The 22,589-nt window shown below is 37.4% G+C and overlaps 1 protein-coding gene across 1 annotated transcript in view; it reads right to left on the bottom strand.

Moving 5' to 3' along the window:
- The window catches only part of Samd13 (sterile alpha motif domain containing 13), a 50,689-nt gene that overhangs the window by 22,581 nt on the left and 5,519 nt on the right, over positions 1–22,589 (bottom strand). The window lies entirely within an intron of this gene.

Below are 22,589 nucleotides of genomic sequence, written 5' to 3' on the forward strand. Positions count from 1 at the left end.
AAACCTCATCCAAGGCGAGTCTCCCATAGCAGACACCTGATTACATCGTTACTTGGGTTAAAATCCTTCAAAGGCATCCTGCGACTATCAGGACAAATCCAAACAGTGCAAGCTGTCTTTCTAGCCACAAGCCTTCAACCTCTCCATCTAGGACCACAACCAAGAGCAAAGCAGACACAGACCACACCTGATGGTCCTTACAATCCTGCGGGACACTGACCAATAATCATAAAAGGAAGTGTACAGCTGCAAGTTGCGTAAAATGCTGGGAAGGACAGCCCTCCTGTCCCATGACAGTTTATTGTTTAGGGGACACTTTGCTGTGGAAGTTTCCTTTGAGGTCAGGGCTACCAGGTATTCAGAAATTAACTATATGGGGAAGTCAGCTGACAATTATTCTAGGTTAGGAGGGGTTCATACAGCTGCCAGTCTCGGAGGTCACCCTGAGATCTTTGGATTAAGAAAAAATGAGAAGTTGTCAACTAATTTTATGTGAACAAGGCGAACAAAAAAGATTCATATTTTGAAAAAAAAAAAAAAGGTATTGGAGGAACATCAGAGGGGATGGAAAGGTATTGGTGAGAAGTTCATTGAAGTACTTAAGCAGGAGAGCACAGTGATCCAAACTAGAATGGTGGCTAAAGAAAAGAAGAATGTCAATTGAAAAATATTCAGTAAGGGCCAGACAGACTGCTCAGTGGATTAAAGCACCTGCTTTGGCAGGCACAGGGACCAGGGTTCAACCCCTAGTGTGCACTGTCAGCCCTGCCCCCGGCATGTGCTGAGATGGTGAATGAGACTGGTTGTGGTGGCACATGCCTGTGATCCCAGTGCTTGGGAGGCTGAAAACAGGAGGATCACTTTAAGTCTGATCTGTGTAGTGAGACCCTATAGACCCTGTACTAAATACATAAAAATAAAAATATTCAATAAATGGAATCAACATAACTCAGTGGTAGACTAGACATTGAGAATAAAGTTGATGCAGGCACCACAAAATTAAATGGATGGTAGACCTTCACTGGGATGATTTAGCTCCCACCTGAACTGCAACTATTCCACTCAAGGTGGGATATGAGTGTGGAGTTCAAAGCACAGGCCTGAACTAGTGGTGCACATCTGGGAGATGGAGGCATTTAGGTGGCACTGGATCCTTTTAGAGAGAATAAGAAAAAAAAGGCCTAGAATTAAACTTGATAAGATTCAAGATTTAGTGGAAGGTGAAAATATTCGTTTTACATTTAGTAGAAATGAAATTGCCTAGACTTTGAAGAATTGCTAATGGTCTTCAAACATCTAGCTGCTGTATTCCCAGAATAATGTTTTGTTCCCAGTAGTAAACTGAAATAGTTGATTAAAATAAAACAAAAACTTCTGTTCTTAAAGGAAAATGAGTCACTGACCAGTGGTACATGTGATTACTCATTTCTCAAAAGCATTTAATTTAAAAACTGATCCAACGCTTACTAGTTAAAAGGTTCTTTTTCCATTTTGAATTTAGAGACCTGATTCCTAAGCAGTGCACGCCCAAGTCTGTATGCACCAATGTATGTGTGCATACACATCTTCCCAATTAACAGGCAACACTTATTGGAAGAAGAATCCTACATTTCACTCTAACATTGTCAAGCATTAATTGTGCATACTTAAATCAGTCTAAATGTTTTTTAATGATCAGTGTGCTGGGATTTTTCATTATCATGTTAACATAAGCAATCATAAGTGACACTGAGGATCCTTCTCATGGGAGCATTTTTCTTCTTCCTCATATTTAAAATGCACTTGAGGAATGTTTGGGAATTCACTATCCTAACAAATCTTTCAGGTTTTCTAATCAGCTCACTTCTACCATTGAGTACAGAGCCCCAGTGGACTCTTAAGTGCCTGGAAAGAAATGAATTCTGACTTCATTCTCCATTCTATCGATTGCAGTTAGCCACAGTGTACCATGAAGAACAGAAGCAATGTGGTGGGGCCAGGGAGATGGCTCAGTAGAATAAGCGCTTCCCTGGCAAGCACAAGGGTCTGAGTTCAATCCCCGGTTCTAAAAAAAAAAAAAAAAAAAAAAAAAAGAAGCCATGTGGAGCTGGTCACTCTCACATGGAAGGTGAGGGAAGCCACCCAACAGAAAGAAGGGGTTAAAAACCAGTTCATGATTGATCTACTTAAGATCAAAATAATTGAGAAAAAAATTGCCTAAGACCACTCATATGATGTGAGGTCTTATGCAATTTTTTTCTGACTGTCTTCATCCCTGTAGCTTGCCAGAACCGAAAGTCTGCCAGTTGTTACACAGCAAGGACCTGTCATATTAAATGGACTAACAACCAGAAATTACTTACAGTCTACAAGTCAATAATAACCTCTTCACAGATCCAAAGACTGGTATTTATGGCCAAACTGAGATGATGAATTTTATTTCCTTATTAGTGGACCATTCTTTCCGTATTTTTCTTATAATTTGTGCATATCAGAGTCCAGAAGGAATTTAAATGGCAGATGGTGGTTCCATTGTGGCTGCTAATTTTGCATGGATGAGATGACAAGACATCATTGTCACACTGGGCATTTATTTTTCACGTTCATCATGACAACATGTTTGTTAGAAAGCATTAAACACTAAAATGATAAATTTATATATATATTTTCCATGCATTGGAATCTTTAAAAAAAATTACATATGCATATAATGCCTTGTTACCAAAAATTAGCGAAATGAAGCACAGAATTTTTCTTCAGTTCCCTCTCTTAATCAAATCAATCTTCCCACTTAACCCAGTCATCTTTTAGCCCTGGTGCATATGGTTAGATACATCATGTACTGATAAAAATTTTATCTTGTGCGAATAATTCACACTGGGAAACAATTAATCCCTTAATTAAATAATCACTTCACTTTTAAAGAGCACTAGAGTGACAATCACAGGGACAGACATGCCATAAATAACCAATGTGACAGCTATCTGCAGGTTAATTGGGGCCTTTTTCATGCCGGCACATCATAATTTTAAGTTCTGGCAGCAAAACGTCCCCATTTCCCTTCATGCAAAGGCAAGTGGGAAAGAGTTGTAAGTCTCTCTGAATCTATCACACATACGTGCTTGTGATGTGCACTCTAAGGGCCAGCAAGGCCAAAAGGGTATTCAGGATTACATAAAATTCATATGTGCGTCACAGCTCCAATTACATTCATTTGTTGCACTTCTAGTTCGAAGTTTGAAGAAAAAGATACTTTAGATATTGGGTAATGTATTACAGTAATATTTTGTCAAGTTTCTCTATTTTTCTGAAAGCTAAATGTGAATGTTATTTATTTGATGTTCAGAAATGCACCCTTTGCACTGTCTTAATCTTTATAACTTATTTTAAAATTAAATCACTTGATTCTTTGCCCATAAGTTAACACAGCCTTTGGCTAAGGACAATTTAATTTGATTCTAATAAATTTGTATCGATCTCTCTGCCTGTGATCTGACTACAAAAGAAGCGACTAAGTGAGTTTTAGTTTTATCTTCATTCCTCTCTCCCTTTGTACTAAGAAGCAGAGGTCTGGCTAAAAGGCAGGCCTGAAAAGAGAAAGGATGATCCAAAGGTTCTTGATAGAGCATTTTTCATTTGTAAATATTCAGATAAATAATGGTTGCATTTAGTTGCAGCATATCCAAGCAGTGAATGGATTAGAAAAGCGAATCTCATCAAGCCTTCTGCATATTTCAAATTCTTTAGCTAAGCACCCAGACACTTAATTCAACCATCATTTTCTAGTTTGGATTGAAACCCAGGTGGGTATTATCCTTGCCCATGTCCACAGCTTTTCTTATGTCACTTAAACTCTCTGCTTGGTTTCCTGGGATTGGAGTCCTACTCTTTTAAAAGGTACCAGTTAAATAGTCTCTTCAAATACATGAAGTCATTTTTGTTTATTCCAATCACAGATTAGTAAATTGTAACCTACCTATTATGAATCAGGCATTCATAAGAAAATTCATAGTCTAACGAAGTGGGTAATCTCAAGGCAGCTGTGAGATGCCAGTCATGTTCGTTCACTTTCTTATTTCAAAAAGTCACATTAGGAACAAGGTGAATAGATGTGGGAAGGATGAAAAATCAACGTGGCAGCGTGATTCAGGCTGTTCTAGGCATGTGGATAAGTAGCATTAGAGCTGGAAACCAGCAGCAATACCAGGAGCAGGAGCTGCGGATACAAGGGGGTCCTCCTGCATCATTTTTACTCCTGTGATAGGCATCGCCCCTCAAGTTGCTGGCTTTCCTTACAAATCACACAGCTCTCTAATATAGGCAATTTTACCCCATCTTTATGAAAACAAAGGATTCTAAACAGGCTCTTTTCTTACCTGCTCTTTTAGTACAAATACAATTTTCTGAACCAGTGTATATAACAGTATTCTTTTCAAGTTAACAAACTGCTAGGTTTTCCTATTTACTATCATATACAATTCACAATAAACAAATATACGAATGGTTCATATCCTAATTATTAGTCCCGGTAGCAGCCCACAGGTTGCCTGAGGATGTGCTTCTTCAGTCCTGATCATAGCATAATGATCACTATTCCAAAAGACTTAGGTGTAGCTCAATCGCTTAGACAGACCAAGTTTTCCAATTTCAGGTATTCCAGTAGCAAGATAAGAGATTATGCAGCAAACACAAAGATTAAGAGATATATAGTGAACATCTGAATTCTGTTGGCCTTGACGGAAACGTCTTTTGTTTCCACACTTAAGGTATGATGCCTCAATAAGTAAAGTTTTACACATTTTACTCTTTGAAACACATTCCCTAAGGCTGTTATTTGTAACGGACAAATTGTACTGTACAAATCAAAGACAATAAACAGACTCAATCCTTAACTCAAATTACCATTTAATTGAAAGGAATAATCAAAGAGGTACTTATCATTAAGTTATATATCCAAATAAGCAGACAGCTACAAAGCATGAAGGAGAAATTTTAGCTTCTCCAAGAAAAATAAAAATGTACCAGTTACAGTTATAATATTAGCCCCCATTTATTGTTTTATTTAAGAAATCAGTCAACATGGAAATAGCTGCCTTGAACAACACTACAGACCAACATGTGCCTGTAATCCCAGCACTTAGGAGGCTGATGCAGAAGGATCACTGCGAGTTCAAGGCCAGCCAGGCTACCTAGTGAGCTCAAAGCCAGCCTGAACTACATGATGAGTTGGTCTTAGAAAAACAAAACAAAACACCACAGATCAAATGACCTAACAGTTGTGTACAGAACATTTATCCCCAAAACAGCAGAATTCACATTCTTCCTGAAAGTAGATATGCAACATTCTCTACAACAAATTCCATGTTATGTCATAACACAGGTCTTAACAAATTTAATAGGACTGAAATCAAAGCAATAGCAGTTTTCAATCACAAAGGAAAGAAGTTGGGAATCAGTAACAGAAGGAAATCTAGAAAAATCAAGTGTGTCGAAATTAACACACTTTGGAGCAATAGATGAATTTTAAAAAGTAGATAAGAAAGTACCTTAAGTGAGAATGCAATCACAATCTACCAAGATATAGGGCTTGCCATAAAAGCAGCCCTACTAGGGAAATAGTCATAAATGCCTTTATTAAGCAAGAAGAAATATCTCGAATAAATAACCTAAATTTACACATCAAAGAACTAGAAAAAAAGCACAAAAAAAGCAAGCAGGAAGAAGAAACTAATAGAGTACAGAAGAAATAAACAAAAGAAAATAGAAAATGCAATAGAAAAAATGTGAAACTAAAGAGCTGGAATTTGACACAATAAGCAAAATTGACAAACTGCTGGCGAGACTAAGAAACATAGAAAGAAGATTCAGTTTAAGCCAGAGATAAAAAAAAAAAAAGCACTACAACAGATGTCATAGTAAGAAGAGCATCACAAGGGAGTACTATAAAAATGACAGGTCAACAAAGTGGATAACCTAGAAGAAATGGATAAATTACTAGAAACATACAACCTACCAAGATGGCATCATAAAGAAATAGAAACTAGGGCTGGCCAAATAGCTTAGCAGATTAAAGCGCCTTCTTAGGCATATGCAGCAGCTGGGGTTCGGTCCCCACCATGCCGTGCTGGCCCCACCCATGGGCATGCTGAGCAGACAATTGAGCCTGGGCGTGGTGGCGTGCGGCACCTGTAATCCCAGCTTTTGGGAGGCTGAACACAGGCGGATCACTACGAGTCCGATCTAGGTAGAGAGATTCTGTAGACCCTGTACTAAATACAAAAGAAAAAGAAAAGAAAAGCTCGTCCGCAGCTCCTCCCTTCTCTGCTTCCTGGCAGCCAGGATGTGAGTCCCAGGCCTCTGCTGCATCCCCTTGCTGGGCTGATTCTGTCCTGAAGCTGGCTGTAAACAATGAGCCAAAATAAACTTCTCCAGTAACTGCAGGTGTTGGGTCTCAGGGATGAGCACAGTGATTAAGTGAATTAAGACTGAAGGGAATACTTCTGACCTCGTGAGGCCAGCAGGACTGTGATACCGAAGCTAAAACATTAGACCATGAGGAAAGAAAACTACAGGCCAACTTCATGGCAAGCACAGGTGCAAAAATCCAAAACAAAAAAAATCGGCAAACCAAATTTAATAGTACATGAAAAGAATAACATATCATTCCAGTGGAGCTCATTCCTGGAGAAAAAGGATAGTTTAACATATAAAAATCAAATAACATGATATAGCACATAAACTGAATGAAGGATAGATATCAATGATCCTTTTTAAATTTTTTAAAATTATTTATTTATTTATTTATTTAGTACAGGGTTTCGCTATACACTTGGACTTGTAGTGATTTTCCTGTCTCAGCCTCCGCAGTGCTGGGATTACAGGTGTGTGCTACCATGCCCGGTTTTGGAGGCCGGCTCAGCACGGGGCTGGCACAGCATGCAGTACCAGGGATTGAACTCAGGGCCTTGCGCTTGCCAGGCAGGCACTTATACTGCTGAGCTGTCTCCTCAGTCTAACGATCCTTTTATTTGATCAGAAAATTGGATAAAATTGAACAGCCTTTTAGATGAAATCAATCATTACACCAAAGAGACACAAAATAAACACTCCCACATTTACTGGAGCACTCTTCAATAAAGATAAGGAAATAACCAATATCCCCATCCGCAGAAGAATGGGTAAAGAAACAGTGGCATACACACACAGCAGAATATTATTCAGCCATAAAATGAATGAAAGCCTGTCGTTTGTAGCAGCAGCACACTATGAGCTCATTATGGTAAGTGAAATAGTAGACACAGACAGACACATACTTTATGATCTCACTCATTTATGAAAACCAAAAAGTCTACCTAATAGAATAGAATACTCACTAGCACAGGCAGAAGGTAGGGGAATGGAGAGGAGCTAAATAGGTGACATAAAAAGAGATGAAGAATTAGTTCCGATTTTCTACCACACAGTAGCTAACTACTGGTTAAAACAATATGCTATACATTCAGAAATAATTAGAAGAAAATAACTAAAAATTCCAACACATGAAAATAATTAACATTCATAGAGATAGCTAGGTGGCCTAAGTGCCTGCCTGGCAAGTATAAGGACCCAAGTTCTATTCCTGGTACCGCATGCCGTGCTGGCCCCGTGGTGCACACCTGTAATCCCAGTGCTTGGGGAGGCTGAGGCAAGAGGATCACTACGAGTCTGAACTGTGTAGCAAGACCCTGTATCAAATAAAACAAAAGCATTTGTAGACAGAGAAATGTTTATTAGTACCTTGATTTGATTATTAGGCACAGGATTCATGTATTGAATTATTGTGATGTAATCCTTAAGGATGTACAAATATTGTGTTTCAATAGAAACTTTAGGGGCTGGGGAGATGGCTCTTGGCTCAGTGGAGTAAATGCTTCCCTGGCAAGTGCAAGGGCCTGAGTTCAATCCCTGGTTCCACCAAAAAAAAAAAAAAAAAAAAAAAAAAAAAAAAGAAAAGAAAAAGAAAAGAAAAGAAAGAAAAAGAAAAGAAAAGAAACTTTAAAACACTTTCATGGGGCTGGGGAGATGGCTCAGTAGAATAAGCGCTTGCCTGGCAAGCTCAAGGGCCTGAGTTCAATCCCCAGTTCTGAAAAAAAAAAAAAAACTTTTCGTGATGAAAATTCAACAAACTCAGAATAGAAATTACTTGAACATGATCAAGGGTATATGTGGAAAGGCTACATGTAACATCATACCCAACAGGAAAAAACCGAAAGTGTTTCCATGAAGATCAGGCACAAGGTAAGCTCTATGCTGTGTGAAGTGGTGACAGTAGGCACACAACACAGAGCTGAAGACTTAACTGCATGTGTAGTACTGCAAATCTTTATAATTAGGCAGGAACAAGAAAGGAAAAGCACCCAAATGTGTCAGAAACAATAAAGTTGTCCCTGCTTGCAGGTGGTAGGATCTTATATACAGAAAACCTTAAAGGCCCCATAGAAAAACTATTAGAACTAGTAAACCAACTCACTAAAACTGCAGGATACAAACCAATATAAAATTCAGCTGCATTTTAATACATTAATAATGAGCTAACTGGGCTGGGGAGATAGCGTGTCAGTCTAAATGCCTGCCTGGCAAGTGCAAGGACAGGGTTCCATCCCTGGTACCACATGCTGTGCTGGCCCTTAAAACCCAGGTGTGTCATGCCAGTCACTGAAACCGGCGTAGTGGTGTACTCCTGTAATCCCAGCACTGGGGAGGCTGAGACAGGAGGATTACTGAGTGGAAGCTGCGTAACAAGACCTTGTACCAAATAAATAAATAAACAAACAAGATGTTTTAAAAAAGTTTAAATAAACTGAAAAGGAAATTAGAAAAATAATCCCAATGTCAGTAGCATCAGAAAGTATTTTAACTAAAAAAGTAAAACAATGAAAAATATAAAACATTGATAAAAAATTTTAGAAGATACAAAAAAATGTTTTGTTCAAAGATTTGAAGATTCTATATGATACAATGTATCCAAAGACATCTATGAATTCAATGCAATGTTTATCAAAATTCTAAAGATATTTCTTATGGAGTCCAAAAGAATTCTAATATTCCTATCAGAACCAGAAAAGACTCCATGGAGCCAAAACAGTTTTGCAAAGGAACAGAGCAGGAGGGATCATTCTTTCTGATTTTAAAAATACACTGGAAAGCTACATTAAGCACAATGGCAGTGTGTTACTGGCACAGGGACAGACATATAAACCAGTGTGGGCTGGGGGTTTCCTCAGAGGTAGAGCGTATGCGTAGCATGTGAGAGGCCCTGGTTTCATCCCCCAATACCAATAAAGAAATGGAGAAAACTAGGAAGAGAGAAAGAAACTAAGAGGGAAAGCAACCTAGTTCAATGTAACAGAACAGGAGACACAGCAGTAAGTCCACATGGCCAAGTGATCTTTAACATGACTGACAAGAATCCATCTCTTTCAACAAATAATGTTGGGAAAACTGGAGATCCACATGCAAAAGAATACTACACCCCTGTCTTATACCTCTACAAATGTTAACTAAAGATGGACTAAAGACCTGAATATAAGATTCGAAACTGTAAAATTCCCAGAAGAATACACAAGGGCAAAGCCTTACAAAATTGATTTTGGTAATGTTTTATGGATATTACACCAAAAACACAGGTGACAAAATAAAAAATAGACAAATGAACTACATCAAACGAAAAACCTGCACAAAAAAGCCCCAACCAAACTGATTTGAAAAGGTAACCTATAGAAAGGGAGAGAAATTAGCAAGCAATATATGTGATATTTTAAAAAACATAATTTTTAACTCAAAGAAAAACAACAGCCCTATTGGAAAATGATCTAAGGACTTGAGTAAGTATCTCTTCAAAAAAGGTACACCGATGGCCACCAGGCGTACAAAAGGAGTCTCCGTGTCACTAATTATCACAGTGCAAATCAAAACCACAATGAGATTCTGTCTCATACCGGTTAGAATGCTGCTACTAAAACAATGATGACAGTGTTGGCAAGACTGGGGATAAACTGGAAACCCTGTATACTGCTGGCAGGAATGGAAAATGGTACATGCACAGTGCAAAAGCACTATGTTGGTTCTTCAAAAAAATTTAAAAAAAAATTAAGCATCAAACTACTATATGATAGGGCAACACTGCTTCAGGATGTTTATCCAAAGGAATGAAAATCAGGATATCAAAGCTATATTGGCACACCCATGCTTTCCACAGCATGGTTCACAATAGCCAAGGTGTGGAAAGACTGAAATGCCCAATGATACATGACTGGATGAAAAATTCTCAATACATACAATCAAATGCTCAGCTGTTGGAAAAGGATGAACTACTTTCATTTGTGACAGCAGGATGAAGCTTGAGGCTATTATGCTACGTGAAATAAGTCAGTCATGGAAGGACAAATGATATATTCTACTTAGATGAGGTATAAATAAATTCAGTGACGCAAACAATGAAATAACAATTGGCAACAGTGGAGGAAGAGAAGAGGGGCGATTGCTAACTGACTGGCATAACATTTCAGTTATGCAAGATGAACAAGTTGTAGAAATCTATTTAGAGCCCATGGATAATAATACTGTATTGTACACTTAAAAACTTGTGAAAGGGTGCATTTCATGTAAATTGTTCTTGTGAAAAAGGAAGGAATGAAGGAAAGAAGGAAAGAAAGAAGGAAATAACATTCTGATTCCACCATAAATACCTACAGAAGAGTTTACAACATAGTGCTGTATTCTGATTAGAAAGCTCACTTTTCAAGTTTGCATTATTGACTCAGTTCTTTTTTTCTTTTCATTTTCTTCACAGGTTGTTAAAATATATTTAATATTCATCCATTTACAATGTCCTAGGAGTGTTATTTTCCTTTGCTTTTTTTTTTTTAAGCATAGGACATCATATCACACATGACCACCTTCCACGGTAGATGGCTGGGCCTCGTGAAGAAGACTGTCCCAGGAGCCACTGTCACTGCCTCCAGGTCGAGTCAGAGTTGTGTGGTTGTGGGGGTGCAGGAGACAAGCGTGGGCACGCTGGCGAGAGAGCACCCAGGAACTGCCACACGCTGGATAAAGCTCTTCCTTGCCTTCAAAGCACATACATTCAAGAGCTGCTGGTTATTTGTACAATGCTGCGGGGAGACAGGTTCAGGAGGAAGTAAACAAAAGCTTAAGCCACTGATCAAGCGCGCAATCACCTTTATTGGTGGATTCCCATTCCATTTTACCAGGCTTCTAAAAAACAACCACATACCCTGGGTAGTAATTTGTTCAATCTTTGGTGTAACTTAGAAGCAGATACCTTACTGCTGTAAGCCGGGATGGACCTGCTTACTGAGGCAGCCACTGTTTTATTATTTTGAAGAGTCTTCTTTGATAATTGTACAAAGAGGTCAGAAGTTTGAAGGGCTCACAACATTAATAATGATTTCTACCACGAATTTAACTCTGTACTTTACTTCTGCCACTTAGCTCTTGATCCTGTAACTCACGTGAGTCAGAGTAATAATTTCTTTAACTCTTTGGCTTCACTGGTTTAGTTATTAGTGAAAACTGTTTTAAAAGTTAATATGACTTTAGTTTGAATATTGGTATTGGTGCAAGGTTTATAACATTCATTATCAAGAAAAAAGCATGGAATCAATAACTTTGAAAGGGCTGTGCACTCCAAAATAAAAATATTGCTTTCACTTCCTGATGAAACCCACGAAATAGCTCAGCCGATCAAAGCGCCTACAAGCAGGCGCAGGGGCCGGGGGTTTGATCCCTTGGCCTGCCGTGCCGGCGTCACCCCTGAGGCGTGCTGAGCCGGTGATTGAGACTGGGCGTGGTGGCGCATGTCTGTAATCGTAGCTCTTGGGAGGCTGTAACCGGGAGGATCACTACAAGTCCAATCTAGTAGTGAGACCCTGAACACCCTGTAGACCTTTTTGTTGCTGTTTTTGTTTTTTGAGACAGGGTCTCCTTATGTAGTGAGCCAGTCTTGAACTCACTTATGTAGCCCAGGCTGGCCTAGAACTCACAGCAGTCCTCTCACCTCAGCCTCCTGAGTGCTGGGATTACAGGACTGCTCTACCACGCACAGCTGAAGTGGCTCATTTTGAAGATCCTTGACAAACTTTGTTACTGAGGGTGTTCTATTGTTTCTCCAGTAGGTGTGGCAGTGCAGGGACAGAAAATGCACCACCTCTTGTTAGAAAGCTGCTAACTGGAAAGTGTATTGGTTTCTCCTCTTGTCCTAGGATAAAACTGATTAAAAAAAAAAAAAAAGATTAAAACTGAACAGAATGCAAAAGAAAGGAAAAGGAAAAAGAAAGAATAGAAAAAACATCAAATATTTGCGATTTGGACAAGTATGTGAATATATGCAAATTATCTAGAACACTTTTTAGAATTTAATGAAAAGTCTAACATGTATCTAACAGAGCTGGTCATTTACCAATGATCAGAACATGTTTGTAGATTTCATTTACTCGATAAAACTTATATGCATGTTTGCACTGGATGTTTATACACGCTCTTACATATATGCCCATATGTGAGAATTTTCTTAAATATATGTGTATATATGTTCGCATTTTTGAGTGATTATGTGTATGTACAGACACAGTATACGTATAGAAACCGTCTAGGAGCATGCATTCTACTCTATTAAGACAGCTCTCTTTCATTTAGTTAGCTATTTTTAATAATATAATAAATGCCCAGGAAGCCAACAGGCAAGCTAAGAGCTAGAATCTTGACAATAACTACATCTCACTACAAGGCTCAGCCCCCACCCTGGCTGTCTCCACCTGGCATAATCACACTTTCCATCTCCTTTTCATTTCACCTTCCTCCCGGGAGGGATGGGTGACAGCTCCTCTTGGGTATGACCTGGGCCTTCCAGCACGGTAGCTGCTGGTAATGTGGCTATTGCACACTTAACGCCTAGCTGAGGAACTGAATTTTTAATTTCCTTTAGTTTGTATATAAATTTAAAACCTTGAAGTGGTATAAGCCATGTTTCTGTGAAGCACAGCTCCATTGTTTTGCTGTGACTCTGACTGTTCCGCCCCACAGAAGCATGCTTTTGAGCTGAAGTTCTTATTCGCACATCAGGACGCCACGTCCCCAGCATGCCACACACACATAACACCCATCTAGTGTGTGTCAAAGACTGACTCAGTTCAAATGACTTTCCCCTGTGCACTGTTGGTTGAATATTTGCAGAAAGCATGATTTAACAAAGATTCTTTTCTATGTTGTAATAGCTAACTAAATTGATTTCTGTGTTATTATTTTATTATATAACTTTTTTCAATTAACAAAGAGAATAGAAAAAATTTGAATTTAAAAAGAGACAGGATTGAGAAGGGATGCAGGAACTAGTACTAAGAGAGTAAAGAGAAAAAGGGAATCTAACAAAGATATGACAGTTTAATGAAGAATAGAAATTGCACATTGTTAGAACAGAACAAAAAAAATGCTGTTTGTTGTGTTAAAAATGGTAAAGATAATAAAACGGATATTATCAGGAGACATTTTCAGCAATGTAAATTTGTTAAATTTCTTCTTTCTTTTTTTTTTTTTTTTTTGCGGAACTGGGGATTGAACTCAGGCCCTTGCACTTGCCAGCCAAACGCTTATTCTACTGAGCTTTCTCCCTGGCCCTGTTAAATTTCTTCTTAAAAAGTAAAAATTAATTATAAAGTATTGCATTAGTCATCTGAAATAAAAATTAAACATCCGAGAATTTTTTTTTTTTTTCAGAACTGGGGATTGAACACAGGCCCTTGTGCTTGGCAGGCAAGCACTTATTCTACTGAGCCATATTCCCAGCCCCAAGAAATTATTAAAAATTTTAAAACAGAATTCAAACTTAATACTTTGTTCAATTATAAAAGACTTAGATTTTTTTTTTCTGTATCAGGGATTAAACATAGGGCCTAACAAATGCTAGGCAAATGGTTTACCTTCTTGCATCCCTAATTGTTTTTTTCTTTTATTTCATTAAATTTTAAAAGAAACTTTGAGACAGGTCTCACTAAATTGCATAGGTTGGCCTCAAACTTAAGACACTCCTTACTTAGCCTCCTGAGTACAATAGTTGAAGTTATAGGTATAAGCTACAATGCCTGGGGCCAGAGAGATGGCTCAGTGGTCTAAGCACCTCCGTGGCAAGTGCAAGAACCTGAGTTCGATCCTTGGTAACACCTGCCAAGCTGGCCCTGCCCTGAGCCAGCCACAGAAACTGGGCATGGTGGCCCATGCCTGTAATACCAGAGCTGAGGAGGCTGAAACAGCAGGATCACTACAAATCTGAGCTGCATAGTGAGACCCTGTACAAAAAACAACAACAACAACAACAAAAACAACAACAAAAAAAACCTCTGGCAATGGTTTGCCTTCTTGCCACAAAAGAAAACAATTTTTCTATTAATATATTTCATTTATAGAAGTTTTGATAAAACATGAGAAGTCTAAACAGACACTTCACAAAAAACAATAGTAGGTTCTCTACCAGAATCTAAGTTCAGTTGGTTAAAACTTAAAAAAAAAAAAAAAAAAAAAAAAAAGAAGTACTTTTCTGTAGCTGTAGGTGAAAGTACAACATAAACAGCATGCTCAGATAGTGCTTAAGGTATGTTTTATATTAAAAGGTTTCCAATATCATGAAGAAATATCAGTTTACAATCTGCAAGGTTGAACGCCTGGTTTAGATATTGCCTTAGCTACTTTTCTCATTGCTGAAACAAAACACCCAACACCCAAATTTAAGTAAGAAAGGTTAATTTGGCTCACAGTTTGCAGACGTTTCAGTCCCTGGTTGGCTGACTGCAAGGCAGGGTGGCATGGCAGGTGGGCATCACAGAGGACAACCAAGGCACAGCAGGCAGAAGGCAGAAATGCCAGCAAGGGACCTTAGCAGCTTCTCTCTGCTCCTTCTGTATTCTACTTAGACTAACGGGATTAGCATCATGCCAAACCAATCAGTGCACTGATTTAGTGGTCACACACCCTCAGTCCCAGCACTGCACCGTGAATCCATCACACAATCTAGGCTCAACCATGTCTGAAAAGCCCACATGAACACACGAGGCTTGGGGGGACGTCCAGATACAACTCATGACAGATGCTCCTACATCTTTTACTTCTGCTGGTGAATTTCAGCTATGTGTACAAATAAGAGTGAAATTCTACCCGAAGGGGTGGTACTTCAACGATGCAGCTTTAAAACACTGGTTTTATAAAAATGCTAATATAAAATACCAATGTTTCCCTATTGCTTACTTCTGCTATCTGCAGGCACTTCTCTTTTTTTAATGTATTTAGTACAGGGCCTACAGGGTCTCACTACGCAGATCAGACTCAGTGATCCTCCTGTTTTCAGCCTCCCAAGCGCTGGGATTACAGGTGCACTTTAGTCCGCTGAGTGTCTGGCTGGCCCAATGTTCTGCTCTTGAAGCAGATTCATGAATAGTGTTGTAGATGAACATATATCTGTCAATGGCGACTATCAATTCCAGCAAGTGGAACTATGAAAAGCAGCAGAGCCAAATGAGCTTAATGACTTGTACTCTGCGAGAGCTTGATTGGTTCAGTCACAGAAGCATTTTCAAAGATCTGTAGGGCCGCTAAAACAAATGCAAGATTTTATTAAATAAAAGGAATGTTTGCCAAATATTCAAGAATTAAAGACAAAAATGGCAGAGCAATTTACGTTTTCTTATTGATAGCACACTGAATTTGAATGAGATAAATTTGAAGTTCCAAGAAAAGGAAAAGCTGATCTGTAACCTAGCTAAGTAGATAGAAAATTTTTATGTTGAAAATATATCTTGTCAGAGCATAAGACAATAATATAATTTTAGACATTTTTCTAACATGAAATTCAAGAAAATTTTGAACAAGCTTTTACTGAATTGATAGAGTTATCAGTTTATGCAAACCTCTTCAAATTCAATGGTAATAATATGTTGATATGCATGTCACTAAATATATTTAATTTGGACAGATACAATTGGGAAAGCAACATGCTTTTGCTGCAAAGTGAAATCAAGATGACATCAACTGCACATTTGCTAACTACCTACAAATACAGTTATTACAAAATTTAAGTCTACTGAGAATTCATTGGGCATGTAATTCTTCTACTTCCACTGTCTAAATGTTACGGCAACTACATATACATCAAGTATTTCCAAAGAAAGTTTTGTGTTCATTTTGAGATACACTGTAAGTATAACATACACAACCAATGAAGAAATTGTAGTACCAACTACAAAACCCTCATTAATAGTTGCATTCAATATGTGTCAAAATAATATTTTTATAGACTGAGTTAAATGTATTGTTGGAATTTATTTAACTCGTTTAAAGATGACCACTAGAAAATTTAAAACTACATATGTGAGTCAGGTTTTATTTCTATTGGGTAGCACTAATATAGATCTAAAAATGGAGCTACTGTGTTACAAAATATTTGAATGTTTGAAATCAGAAAATGATGCTATTTTCCAAAGTCTCTTAACAATTGATAGTACTCATCAATACTATGCCTATAAATCTATATCTGCAATAATGATTGTAATTATCATATTTTTTAAATTTTGCCAAATGAACTGGTATGATCTTGACTTACATTTTCTTTGTTACTATTATCACTGAATATCTTTTCATAGCTTAATAGGCCACATATCTCCTGTGGAATGTTTGCTAACCTTATGGCCATTTTTCTTACAATATTCTTCCTGTTTGTGCGTGTCATATCAATTTGTTGGTAATTACTGTGACATAAAACTCACTTACCCTGGCCTTTCAGAACAAATTCAAGTAGAATTTAAGCCTTTTTAACATGATGCCAACATTATATAACTCATGCACAGAATAATAGAGAGCTGAACAAGTATTCATATTAGAGAACAACTGTTCTAGTTCTTCCAAGGCTGGGAGAATTTAGCAGGACTAAAAGGATGAAACAGGAAGGATGTAAGAAAAGTCCTACATGATTTTTCTTTAAAATTGTAAGGTATACTGTATCCCATCTCATGTAGATCAGCAAGTTTGGCAAGTAAGAAGCTGTGAGACAGGAGTTTGAATCATCCTTTGCTTCTTGCAGCAATGACCTAAGAGGCCAAGGTCCATCTCTGGAATTGACTTGTCCCAGGCTGCCGAAAGCCAGGCCCACTTCCGGTCACAGGACTGAATGACGATACATAAAGTAAAAAGAGCGCTATTCTCAAATCAAAAGCACTGCTTTTTTTTTTGTACAGTGTCTCACCACGCAGTTCAGACGTAGTGATCCTCCTGTTTTCAGTCTCCCCAGTGGCTGGGATTACAGGTGTGTATCACCATAAAAAGCACTGTTTTTAATTCTCAGTTTTCCCCCTTTTCATGTGATTTTCAAACAGTCATATATTTATGAGTTTTAGTTACCTCAAAAAACAAAAGCTGCAATATATTTATCATATTAAATGTTGCAATGACTGAACAAAGTAATATTTGTGAAGATAAATGATATAATGCCCTCAGATGCTTTTTAAAATGGAAAACAAACACTACCAACTATTTACAATTTACAAGAGTTTTATTTTTGATCCACTAAACCACTTTCCATTTCCATTTTATAGCCAAGAGAACCAAAGCAAAGAGAAATTAAATGACTAGTGAAGAAATAAAATCAAATCTTCTGAACCTAAAACTTGACTCAAAGTCAAAAATACTTTGCACTGCAATATCATGTTTAATTCTCCCAGCCTTGGTTCCAATTCTGAGTCAAGAGTATTGCTTCTTTCCTAAAGAAAGATGCATTTGTCTTCCAAGTAACAAACATTCTTCATTCTAATTTGTAAGGAATAATTTCAGCTTTATAAAAAATTAAGAATAATACAGAAATGTCATACATCCTTCACCCAGAATCCTCAAAGCCTTAATATTCTACTACATTTGCTTTACTGTTCCTCTTTCCTCTTGTCTATGATATATAAATCAGAAAGCAGAAGAGGAAAATTAATCTCCAGATTGAAATATTTCACAATTCATGATCTTTTAGAATTTTAAGCAGAAATGACTGGTACAAATATGTACACTAGTTTCTAATACATAGAACTGTCCTGTACACATTTCTCGTGTGGAGGTTATTCTAAACCTGCAGATCTTAACTGGGGATGACTGTGGCCCTCAGGGAACGTTCGGTAATGCTTGGAGGCATTTCTGGTTGTCATGGCAGGAGGGAGGTTACAACTACCATCTAGTTGGTAGAGGCCAAGAAGGCCGCTGAACACCTTGCGGTGCCCAGGTCAGCCCCCTCCGCAGCATCTCCTTGAGACTTTATGTTCTATGTCTGCATGGATCCTGCCTTATAAAACAGTTCTGCCCTCTCCAATCTGTAAGCCACCACCTTTTGTGACCACATAAACACACTTTTGTCAAGATGGAGTCATGGTAACCACATCTACCTTTCTGCTTAAGACAATCTGAAAAAGCAAACAAAATATATGTATTTTAAAATGGCATGCAAAACATTGGTCATAGGAAGTAAAGGTGACAGTGATTCTTGAGAGACAGAAAACAAGAAAGGCAGGCCCCTCCCACTTACCCCATGGAGAAAGTTTTAGGATATACACAGGGTCATCCTGGAGAGGAAAGAAAAAAATAAAAAAGGAACTCTGATGAGCTTCAAGGCTTTGCCTTGAGTGCTGAGTGGAGTTCTGATGATCATCGATATGTGAAGAGACTATGAAGCTGGGGAAGGAATCACACAAAACAATTCTAGGAAACAATCTTTTAAGACCATGTAGGAATGAAAACAGTGCTTTTTCTTGCTGCCAGAAAAGAAAGTCTCATAGTTCAGGGGTACTAATCAGAGTACACAGGAGGAGTTTGTTCCAGAAAAAGAGAAAAATAGCCTTAGATTAGCTGTAGCTATGGTCTTACCTAGCAAAATAATCAACATGTTTTCAAGTAACTTAATGACATCCAGAAGAAAAATCAAGCATATTCATAAGAATATGTAAAACATCTGTCTTCCAAGAAGGTACAATTAATATTGCCTAGTATTCAATCAAAAATTAACCGAAGTGCTGGGGAGATAGCTCAGTGGCAAGGTACTGAGTTCAATCCCCACCATGTGGAAAAAAAAGACAGCAGTGAAATAAAAAGATACAATCCATCATTAGAAGAGAGATCAATTAATTGAAGCTGAGAAATTATTCAAATGGTAAAATTAATTAAAGGAAATAGAGTTATAATGGCTGTATTGTATGTGTTCAAGGAGCTAGAGAAAAGATTAAATATGTTAAGTAGGCACCATTTCTATTGACAACTATATTGTGTGAAACGTGAAATAAAAGGGGCAGGATTAACAAGAAATTATAATTTTTAAATATTAGTACATTTAAGTACAAAATGATAGAATCCATTTAAAGTGAAACAGAGAAAAAGGATTTTAAAAATGAACAGAACATCAGTGAGTAATGGAATAATACCAAATAATCAAATATATTTCTAAAAGGGAAACAAGAAAGATACTGAAAAATAATTGTTGAAAAATTTCCATGCTCAATCAAAGAAATAGAACCAACTCCAAACACAAGATTCATGAAGAAAAATCACAACTCTCATAATCAAATTGCTTAAACTATAGCCAATAAAGAAAAAAAACCTTCATATAAATAGGAGAAAAATTTACAAAGACTAAATGAGGAGCAAAATAAAGATAATGGCTTTTACTGCTTTTTTCCCCACATTTTACTGGAGGTCCTTTGTAGTTTAACAGTAAGGAAAAATAGCTAGCTAGTTAATAGATGTCATCCAGATTGTGAAGAAAGAAATGAAATCTTTTATTTTTTTCCATTTATGTATTTGGTCCAGGGTCTCACTACACAGCTCAGACTCAGTGATCCCCCTGTTTTCAGTCTCCCCAGTACTGGGATTACAAGTGTAAGCCATTACGCCCAGACTAGGTCATGGCTCAGTGAGCCCCGAGGGCAGGGCTGCTGTGGCATGTGGGACGGGGATCAAACCCTGGTCCTTGCACTTGCCAAAGCAGACACTTAGTCTGCTGAGCTATCTCGCCAGACCTAAAATCATCTTTAGTGACAAGACATAATTAGTTATGTTAAAAACTAGTACAGGACAGGGGAGGTAGCTCAGCAGTCTAAATGCCTGCCTGGCAAGTACTAGGGCCTGGGTTCAATTCCTGCTGGTCTTGGAACCCCAGGGCACTGCCAGCCACACAAACTGGGTGTGGTGGCACATACTGTAATCTCAGCACTGGGAAAGCTGAGACAGGAGGATCACTACTAATCTGAGCTGTGTAGTGAGACCCTGTACCAAATAAATGAATGAATAAATAAATAGAAAAACTAGTACAGAATTGACAAAACTCCTACTAGACATAATCAACAAATTTAGCAAGGTTGTGAAATACAAAATTAATATGTAAATATCAATTATTTTTCCATATACTACCAACAAACCCTTGGAAATTCAGATTTTATAAAAGCAACATCACTTGCAATAATATAAAAACATGACCTATATAAGGATCTGAAAATGTGTAAATTCCACACAAAAAACTATTCAACAATGCTAAGGGAAATAAAAAAGGATTTAAACAAGTAGAAAAAGTAGACCATGTTCATTCCCTGGAAGATAAGGTATTGTTAAGATCAATTCTTTCCAAACTGACCTATGTCAATATTAACGGATATGTCAGTAGGATTTTGTTGTTGTTGTTGTTGTTGTTGTTATTTTGTTTCCTGTGGAAAACTGAAAAGCACATTCTAAATTTTGCATTGAAAATAAAGAGCCAATACAGTGTTAAAAAAAACAAAATTGGAGGATTAACACTACTGATTTCAGACTACAGTGAAAACTACAATTATTGAAACAATTTTGCATTGGTGTAAGTGTATGCCAAAAGGTCAGTGGAAGAGAACAAAAAGCCTAGAAGTAAATCCTTAATATATGATCAATTATCTTTCAACAAAGCATTTAAATAAATGGTGCTAACAAATTTGGATAATTATCAGCAAAAATCCCAACCACTACTGCCACCACCAACAAAAACACTTCAATCTTTATTTCACACTACACATAAAAATTAACTCAAGGGTCAAGGGGGCTGGAGAGATGGCTCAGTAGAATAAGTGCTTCCCTGGCAAGCTCAAGGGCCTGGGTTCAATCCCCAGTTCCGCACAAAAAAAAAAAAAAAAAAAAAAAAGAAAGAAAAAAGTTAACTCAAAAATCATGGCATTAAATCCTAAAATCTAACACCATAAAATTTTAGGAAGAAAACATAGGAGAGAATCCTTGAGTCCCTGTTTAGACAAAGATTTCTTAAATATGTCCCCAGAAGCACCAGCCATGAACAAAAATTGATGAATAGGACTTCTTCAACTATTCACACTATGTACAAACTCTCTTTGCAACAAATATACTCAAAATGAACCCAATAAAAATAAGGGCAAAACATTTGAATAATAGGTAACCTAGGAAAACGGACGTAAAATAAGCAAACATAAAGATGATGAACATTTTCAGTTACTGGGGAAACGAAAATGCTTCTACGCTGAATACAATGAAAAAACTGAGCAAAAATTTGTGAGGATGTACAACAACTGGAATACTTACACACGCTCGGTGGAATGTTATGGGACAAGGAGTCTGGAGAACAGTTTATTAAAAAGTTAAACATCCACCATTCAGCCCCACCACTTCGAACTCTAAAGTATTTGCGGCAGAGAAATGAAAGCATATTTCAAGACCTTTGAATGCTTTACTTATAATACCTAAAAAAAGTAAGCAATCCAAATGTCTATCACCACATAGGAAAAACCTAACAAATTGTTGTACATCCAGATCATGAAATAGTACTGTTATAAAAGCAATGAACTAAGTATTACTATGCCTAGTGAGACACTAACAGGTATGTAAGTATATGTTTGTGAGTATTGACTAATTCATTCATATAAAATTCCAGAAAATACAAACTAATTTATACTGACAACCGGCATATCAATGGTTGTCTCTGGACAGGAAGGGAAGAAAAAGACAGGAGAGATTACAAAGTGTTCCTAGGAAATGGGGGTGGGGTATATTCATTATCTTAACTACAGCAGTGGTTTCAAGTGTCAAGACTTACCAATTTTATATTTCAAGTACTTGTTATTCATTATCATGTACATTTCATCTTAAAAAGCTGTTGTAAGTTTTAAAATTACTAAGGATAAAAACATTTAAAAGCTCAGTTCACCACATACACTAGTCACATTTCAAGTTCTTAATAGTCATACACAACTAGCAGCTTCCATTTTGGATAGGCCCAATGCGGGGTATGTCTATAACCACCGCCAGTACGTGGGGCAGCACTTCTCAAGTTGCCATTTCTTTCATCCCTCCCACATTTACCTATGCTAAACTTTCAAGACTGGGAGATAACATGGTGGTAGGGAACTGATATACAAATTATTCAAGAATTGTATAAAAACTTTAATTTTAAAATAATATTGTTTGGAAGCAAAATATAATTACTATTCTTAAACATATATACTACACCTTAGACATCATGACTTCTTTGGATAATTTTTAATAATTTCCTCTAA

The sequence above is a fragment of the Octodon degus genome, unplaced genomic scaffold (genome assembly GCF_000260255.1).
Source record: "Octodon degus isolate 3935 unplaced genomic scaffold, OctDeg1.0 scaffold00109, whole genome shotgun sequence".
NCBI classification, from domain to species: domain Eukaryota; kingdom Metazoa; phylum Chordata; class Mammalia; order Rodentia; family Octodontidae; genus Octodon; species Octodon degus.